This window comes from Pinus tabuliformis, chromosome 5_2 (assembly GCF_031772625.1).
Source record: "Pinus tabuliformis cultivar Carrire ecotype Pingquan chromosome 5_2, CPIR1, whole genome shotgun sequence".
Classification (NCBI taxonomy): domain Eukaryota; kingdom Viridiplantae; phylum Streptophyta; class Pinopsida; order Pinales; family Pinaceae; genus Pinus; species Pinus tabuliformis.
The window spans coordinates 417,307,851-417,316,763 of NC_142306.1; the positions used below are offsets into that span (position 1 = coordinate 417,307,851).

The window sequence follows — 8,913 nt, forward strand, 5'->3', positions numbered from 1 at the left end:
TTTAATTTGAATGTTTAATTTCCAATCACTATTAACTTTATTTTAATCATTATTTAAATATAATTAAAAATCTCATTACAAAAAATAATAATCTAATTTTGTGTTATAATTTTCAATTTGATTTTCAATTTTTTAATTTTTCTAATTTAATTTCAATCACTAATCAAACATACTTAGCTAAATAGAAAATTTATTACTAAGAAGAATAATCTGCTTAATAAAATTTCAGATAAAAAAGAATAATCTCATTTTTTGGAGTAAATTTCAATTTGGTTTTAATTTCCTTATACAGATTTTCAAATGTCTAAATATAATTTTAACCATTAATTAAATATGTTTAATTAAAAATTTTTATTACAAATCTTATTACAGTGAAAAATAATTTCATTTAAAAAAAAATCAATTTGGTTTAAAAAACTCATTCCAAATCTTATTACAAGATCCAATAATCAAATCTTATAACAAGAAAGAGTAATCTCATTTTACAAAGAGTTTTCAATCTGGTTTTAAAATCTAGTCTTAAATCTCATAGCAAGATAGAATCATCTCATTTTTAAAGCTATTTTCAATTTAATTTTTTAGGTTTCCAATTCTCACTTGTTTGATTTTAAATATTATGAAGAATTATCTCATTACAAGGAATAATCTCATTTTAGGGGCAGTTTTCAATTTAGTTTCCATTTTAACTTTTCATTTTCCAATTCCCATTAATTTGATTTTAACTATTATGAAGAATAATCTCATTTTGGTGGGCCGTTTTTTATTTATTTTCCATTTTCGATGTAACTTGTGGTTTCCAAATCCCCTTAATTTGATTATAGCTATTAATCAAACATGGCTCTTTAGAAACTCTATTACAGGGAAAAAAATATCTCATTTTATCAACCGTTTTAAATTGTTTCACATCACAAGGTAGAATAATCTCTTCAAAATTGATCCATGTAATCATATGTATTTGATGATAGTTACTCTTTCTTCAAGAGAAGATATACATGGAGCTTAAACATAAACTTAGATACTCTATACATGACATTTAGTATATTTGAGAGAAACAGCCCTATGGTTGATGCACTCTGGCATTTTCATTGATTCAGTACTCTGATACTTTGATGTGAAGTCCTTTAGGACCCACAACCCTGGAAATTTCAAAATTTCATCTCCCCCGACCTCCTCCCATCTGTCAATAATAAAATTTATATAGAAGAGACGAGAGTTACCAGATTTATCAAATGGGCATTATGAGATAACAATAATAAATGCTGTGGAATAGATTATTACCTGTGGCGAGTGACAAAATGGTGGAGAAACATGGATATCTGAACTAAACCCAATTCCTTGCCTGGGCACAGCCTGCTTCCTCCTCCGAAAGCTGTGAAATACATGACAGATTCACCGTTCTTTTCCTGAATAGAGCTATACACATTAGCCCTGTGTGACTACTCTATATCATTGGATTTAAATGTGGGTTAAATGCGGAGAAGTCTGGATAGAGAAAATTATCGTGATGGGCTTCTGTCATGTAAACATAAATTTTCCATCCTTTGGGAATCATGAAACCTTTCATTTCCATATCTTGAGTTGTTTTTCTCAAAACCCCATTTACAACAGTTGCAAGTCTCAGCGTTTCATATATCACCTGCAATCAATGAAAGCTTCTTAAGAAACAACGAGGTAAGCAATCAAAATCTGTTAATCAAATTTCAGTGAAGGTATTTTTCACTAAAAAATTTTAAGGATTTAAACATGAGGTTTATTTATAATATTTTGGATTACTATTTTGATTTGAAAAATTATTCAAATAGCATTTCATATATTACTTGTCTAAAAAAAAATTAAGAGAATCAGTGTGTATATTTTGCAGGTCTGGGGCAATAGAATCAGAAAAATATTTGGCAATAGAATCAGAAAAACATTTCATTTTGGAATGTGATGCATTCAAAGACATCAGAGAAAAATTATGGCAATATATAAAGTTATGGTAATATGTTAGCACCGGTTTCTTGGCATTGGCATTGTCTTTTTGGCAAGGAGATTGTTGGAAGGTTGGGTCAGCTCATCATCAATTTGAATAAGAAAAAGACTGAATTACAAAAAGCTAAAAATAAAAAACTAATAGTACCATAAACTATTTTTAATCTCTTGGAGATTAAAATATCAATTCATTTCTTGCTAACACAGATAAAAGTTTTTGACGAACAAAAAAGAAAAAACTAAAATGTATATATTATATTTAAGCAAAGGCATTTTTTAAAAATTTAAATATTATACCTAACAAAAAAAACTTTTAAACCAAATGAAAGAATATAATATATCCTAACAAAATAGTCTAGTATCAAATTTTGCCCCCTAAAACCCCTCTGGAAACAAATCTGGTTTATGATGATTCACATACACTCTGAGTAAACTTCATAGACTTGTAGTCATCCCAATTGACAGTTTCGCCCGGATTTTTTCTCCTCTGAATTGCTAGGTGTTCTTCCTGCAAGCAGACAGTCAGGTTTATGTATATATTCAGAACAAAAGCCTTAGATCTGAGAGATATGGATAGATTTATATTTATATTATATTAAACTCACTCTAAGCTCTCGGAGAGCCTTGGGACTGTCATGGAGATACTTGACAGCTATCATGGTTGTGGTGGAAACTGTTTCGTAGCCAGCATTGATAATAGATATTAGTAAATCAAAGATTTGTTCATATGTGAGCTTGCAATTAGCAGATGCGCCATCTGCTTCTTCTTCTTTGTCATTGAGAAGCATTGCAATCATATCATTATAAGTGTCCATGGAAGCCCTCCTTTCCTTGAGCACTTCTCTCAACATTCTCAGGATATTTTCCCTTGCCTGCACATAATGAGCAGTATGGGTGATTGATTATTCTTCAAGTTTCCAGAAAATCCACCTAAAACGTTCACCACTAATGCATATTCTAGTTTAGGGTTCACAGCATTTACCAAACTCTGGTGTGTAGAAACGCATTACTGGTTTTTGGGGGTGATTTACATACCTGGAAACCACGTTTGTAGCTGGTACCAGGAAGATTTATAGGCATGGAAATGGTTCCTTCCACGAGTTTACAGAATTCTGACAAAAATGCCTCTGCCTTCGGACCAGACTTGATACTCATTACCTGTTGTAAAGACAAAAGCAAAACCATCTGCAGCCACCGAATCATGGATAGTTATTATTATTTATTGGACATTATTGTATTTCTTGGCCATCTTTATCACAGATTCATAAATTTGATGGGGAAGAACTAGGTTAACAATTATTTTTACTCTCTTTTTCTCCTGGTCCTTGGGATTTCATTATTTTATTTCTTGGCGATCTTCACTGCGGATTCCTAAATTTGATAGCCAAAACAGAGCCTTCATTGCTTCATTCATTGTCTGCTCTTGAGTTTTATCCCTAGATGATGCAGCCCAGGCCACTCCCAGGCCACTCCTACCAGGATCTTTCTCCCATCAAGCATATAAAGCTTGATTCATGACTTTCCCTTACGCTCCTCTGCAATCTAATCACTGCAATTTATCAACGCATGCAATATGGACATATGGCTAAAACTCATATGACTGCCCACTACCTTATTTGTTCAACACACAGGCAGGTTATGGTATTCTTTATAGAAACATACTATAATGGCCAAAAGCATACCATACATATATATAGGTATTTGCTTACGCATATCCACACCAAAACCTCCCCTTTCTTTGCTACCAACACAGGTTAGAGGCTGTCTCTTATTACTCTAACCAAATCTCGTGGATATATGTATAGCCTTTATTTTAAACAAAGTATGGAGCATCGAATACATGTATTGGGTTACCATAGATAAAGCGCATATACACCTCTGTCTCAACACACTATTTTTGTCTGCGCATATACATAATTCGCATTGCATATATGATTACGTGTGGCCTCATAATGTGGTGCCTGTCCCGCAGTTCGGGTAGCTCAAAACCCGAATTTCGTTGTATATGCAATTGCCCAATCAAACAGGCTCTCCAGAACTTTGTTACACTGTGACTTCAGTTAACTTTGCATGGCTTCGACCTTCGATTTTAATGTGGAAGCTGACCATCGTAACCTACAGATTGCCACCAACTCATGGTAATAACATGATGTAAATGACTTGGAATACCAGCGTGTCAACAGCTAACAGTTAATGGTTAACAATATTTGCATGTTGGAAAAACCCGATGTCCACCATTTAATCAAAGAATTAACATCTAAACGCTGTCCGCCCACAGATTTAAACATATATCCAAGGAAAATCAAATGCGCCCTGTGGAGATTGCGGAAGGGCTAAACTCAGTACATAGACTTTTCTTTAAATAGCATTACCATTATAATTGCGCAATACAGAGGAATTTAATCTGTTTGTAATGAAATGAAATCAGAACGCCGTTCTAAACTCAAAGTAGATACCACCATACGAAGGCAAGCGAATTCCATTATGAACACACATCAGTTGCCCCTTGAATAAGAACCATTCATTTCAGGATTTAACTGAACCTCTATCCATACATAAAACCAGTGAACTCAAGAACAATCCAGTCAGTACCAATTTCACGCCTTTCTCATTCAATCAATAATATATATATATATATATATATATATGTCTGAAACATTGTTTACATAAAACAAAAGGAGACTACTTACAAACTTATCTTTGGCCAGATATTCGATGTTGATGGCCTTTTACAAACTGCCCGAAGGCTCCCAAGGAGAACCCTTGTTCACTCCTCACACTCACTCCTCACACTTCTCTGCCTTCAATGCCTTTGAGGCTCCCTAATTTATTAAACTCAGCATGATAAGAAAATCCTAAAATCACTCAACTAAAGCTTATGCAATGCATACATATGGCAAAAGCAACTTTTTAGCTTTATTCTTGTCTTTTTCCTATTTAAAAATAGAAAAGTTATCCTTATCACTTAAAGTCCATATCCACTCCTTTATGCCTAAAAGCTCTCCTGATTTTATTTGAGAATATCTAATTAACTAATGCATGACCCCTATTTCTATTATTTACAATAATTTCCCTTTGGACTAGATGCTCCCGCATCATACTGCCAAGGTAGAAAAATTTCATGATCTCCTGATCATGTGTTCAGCTCTATGTTTGCATGGATCCCATATCTTGTGTTGTAACTTTGCACTTGCCGCTGCTTCTATCGGTTTTTCTTCTCCAGGTCTCCACACTTTATGCTGCTTTGCTCACTAGCTGCACTCTTGCAATCTTTTGCTATCTTCCTCTTGCTGCTTCTGCTACTTCTCTTCTTTGCTGATGTCTTTTTCTGAGACACTTTCATCATGATTCTTCTGATTAATTCAATTTCCTTGTCCAATAAATATTCAAGCTGCTGATTTCTTGCTTCTATGCTGGTCTCTGTTCTGACTGCCACCCGATCATCCACCCTCTCTTGTCTTCTGGAACAGAGAACTTCTTTCCCCTTTAATTGACTGTTCAGCTGAGTCAAATGTTTCTCAGCACTGGCGACCATACCTGCATTCAAAGAACACATGTTAAAATTAAAATCACAAGGCATCAGTGCCTTACTTCCCTCTGCCAGTATCTCAGTATGTTGTTCCATCCCAATCAGCACATTAGTATGCTGATTTGCCTTCACCATGAGACTGTTAGCTAGTCCTTCCTTCTTACTATCTTCAGCTTTATGATCGTCATTCATAAAGTGTCTCTTCCCTTGTTTGTCCATCCAATAAGTCCTCTGTCTCTCCAACTCTCTTCTTTGGAGATCTAGTTTCCTATATAATTCAACAACTTCATTAGGAGTAGACCTTGGAAATTTCACATGATTTTCTATACCTCCACTAGTTTTTGACCAATCATCAGCTGGTCCTTCTCTTTCTGCCTCAACATCTTGATTAGACTCCTTCTTCTCCATCTGCTTCTGAGATCTTGCTAACTCATTATCGATCTGAACAGCTTTCAGGTTCAACTCTTCTTGCACAAACTCTAAAGCTTGTTTATCTTCCTGTTCTGTACCTGCAAACATGCACAACTCATTAGTTTTAAAACCATGAGACTTTTCAGTCTTGACTGCTTCCTTCAACATTTTTCTTTTAATATATCTGCATGTGGGAATTTCAAACTCCAACTCTGGCGCAAGAACTCTAAGTCCCTTTTTCAACAAGGCAATCATAATTTGCTTCAACCTCCTCTGCAACTGTCGCCAAATCACTCTCTTTCCCTTCAGTGGAAAGATCCATTTTCCATTTTGATCTTTCTGCTCTTGCAGCCATTCTTCCAGTACCTGCAATTGTACCTTCATTACTTCAATCTTTCTTTCTCGAATTCCCGCAGTCATCCCATCAACTAATTGTCTTTCACCTGCAAACATCCACAAATTGTCAGATTTTAAAATATATGACCCTTTGGTTTTACTTGAAGTTTCAGTCTTCAAGCCTTCATCTTCACTATCTCCTAGAAATTCTCCTTGTTCTGGTTCACAAATGTATTCTTCAACTTCCTCTGGACTTATATTCTTGCCATTTACCTTGGCATCCTCTTTCTTATGTCCTTTACCGTGGCTTTTCCCTGAACCTCTGTTATGACCATCAGTAGTCATCTTCTCCTTCGCCATGAGTTCCTCACCTATGAGTTGCATGAAGCCTCTGCCACAGCAAATTCTCTTGCTGCCACTTACCTCACCAATCCTTCCCTCCGGATCTGGTCTTTTGGTAATCATTGGTCCTCTGCTGGAACCTTTCGAGCATCCTCTACTGCTCTTTCAGGCTTCTCTCATCTGCAACTTTCTTCAACCTCTGTTGATTCTCCTTTGCAACAAGCCTCTGCAACAGTCAGTCCTCCTGGCTGCAATCTTACCTCACTAAGCTCTCCTTACTTAGTCTTTTGGTAAGCACGGTCCTTTGTCTAGAACCTTCTTCTGAGCAACACCTTTGCTCCCTCTAGGCTTCTGCAATCTCCTTCTCTCTCCTGAGAACACTTCAGTTGTCCTCTTTATCCAATTCCTTATTGGATTCTTCAGGTTCACTGCCACTTTTCTGCAACCATAAACTTCAATTACAAATTTCAAGTCAGAAAAATAATCTCACCTCTTAAGATCTTACATGATCTTGTCCTCCCTCTTCTTCTGCAATCCTGTTCACTTGTGTAGTTTGCATATCAGATAAAAAAAAATCATTCATCACACATTCAAAGAAACATACTTCAGTTTTCAACTGCACTCATGAAAAAAAACAAACAATCTTCAACAAAGTATTCCTTCTCTGATACCACCTGATGCAGCCCAGGCCACTCCCAGGCCACTCCTACCAGGATCTTTCTCCCATCAAGCATATAAAGCTTGATTCATGACTTTTCCCTTACGCTCCTCCGCAATCTAATCACTGCAATTTATCAACACATGCAATATGGACATATGGCGAAACTCATATGACTGCCCACTACCTTATTTGTTCAACACACAGGCAGGTTATGGTATTCTTTATAGAAACATACTACAATGGCCAAACGCATACCATACATATATATATGTATTTGCTTACGCATATCCACACCAAAACCTCCCCTTTCTTTGCTACCAGCGCAGGTTAGAGGCTGTCTCTTATTACTCTAACCAAATCTCATGGATATATGTATAGCCTTTATTTTAAACAAAATATGGAGCATCGAATACATGTATTGGCTTACCATAGATAAAGCGCATATACACCTCTGTCTCAGCACACTATTTTTGTCTGCGCATATACATAATTCGCATTGCATATATGATTACATGCGGCCTCATAATGTGGCGCCTGTCCCGCAGTTCGGGTAGCTCAAAACCCGAATTTCGTTGTATATGCAATTGCCCAAACAAACAGGCTCTCCAGAACTTTGTTACACTGTGACTTCAGTTAACTTTGCATGGCTTCGACCTTCGATTTTAATGCGGAAGCTGACCATCGTAACCTACAGATTGCCACCAACTCATGGTAATAACATGATGTAAATGACTTGGAATACCAGCGTGTCAACAACTAACAGTTAATGGTTAACAATATTTGCGTGTTGGAAAAACCCGATGTCCACCATTTAATCAAAGAATTAACATCTAAACGCTGTCCGCCCACAGATTTAAACATATATCCAAGGAAAATCAAATGCGCCCTGTGGAGACTGCGGAAGGGCTAAACTCAGTACATAGACTTTTCTTTAAATAGCATTACCATTATAATTGCGCAATACAGAGGAATTTAATCTGTTTGTAACGAAATGAAATCAGAACGCCGTTCTAAACTCAAAGTAGATACCACCATACGAAGGCAAGCGAATTCCATTATGAACACACATCAGTTGCGCCTTGAATAAGAACCATTCATTTCAGGATTTAACTGAACCTCTATCCATACATAAAACCAGTGAACTCAAGGAACAATCCAGTCAGTACCAATTTCACGCCTTTCTCATTCAATCAATAATATATATATATGTCTGAAACATTGTTTACATAAAACAAAAGGAGACTACTTACAAACTTATCTTTGGCCAGATATTCGATGCTGATGGCCTTTTACAAACTGCCCGAAGGCTCCCAAGGAGAACCCTTGCTCACTCCTCACACTCACTCCTCACACTTCTCTGCCTTCAATGCCTTTGAGGCTCCCTAATTTATTAAACTCAGCATGATAAGAAAATCCTAAAATCACTCAACTAAAGCTTATGCAATGCATACATATGGCAAAAGCAACTTTTTAGCTTTATTCTTGTCTTTTTCCTATTTAAAAATAGAAAAGTTATCCTTATCACTTAAAGTCCATATCCACTCCTTTATGCCTAAAAGCTCTCCTGATTTTATTTGAGAATATCTAATTAACTAATGCATGACCCCTATTTCTATTATTTACAATAATTTCCCTTTGGACTAGATGCTCCCGCATCACTGGA

General features: G+C 36.0%; 1 pseudogene; it reads right to left on the reverse strand.

Annotated features, from left to right (window-relative positions):
* Window positions 1-918: 918 nt before the first annotated feature.
* On the reverse strand, window positions 919-6,607 carry LOC149159333 (cytochrome P450 85A1-like; annotated as a pseudogene).
* Between the last annotated feature and the right edge of the window lie 2,306 nt (window positions 6,608-8,913).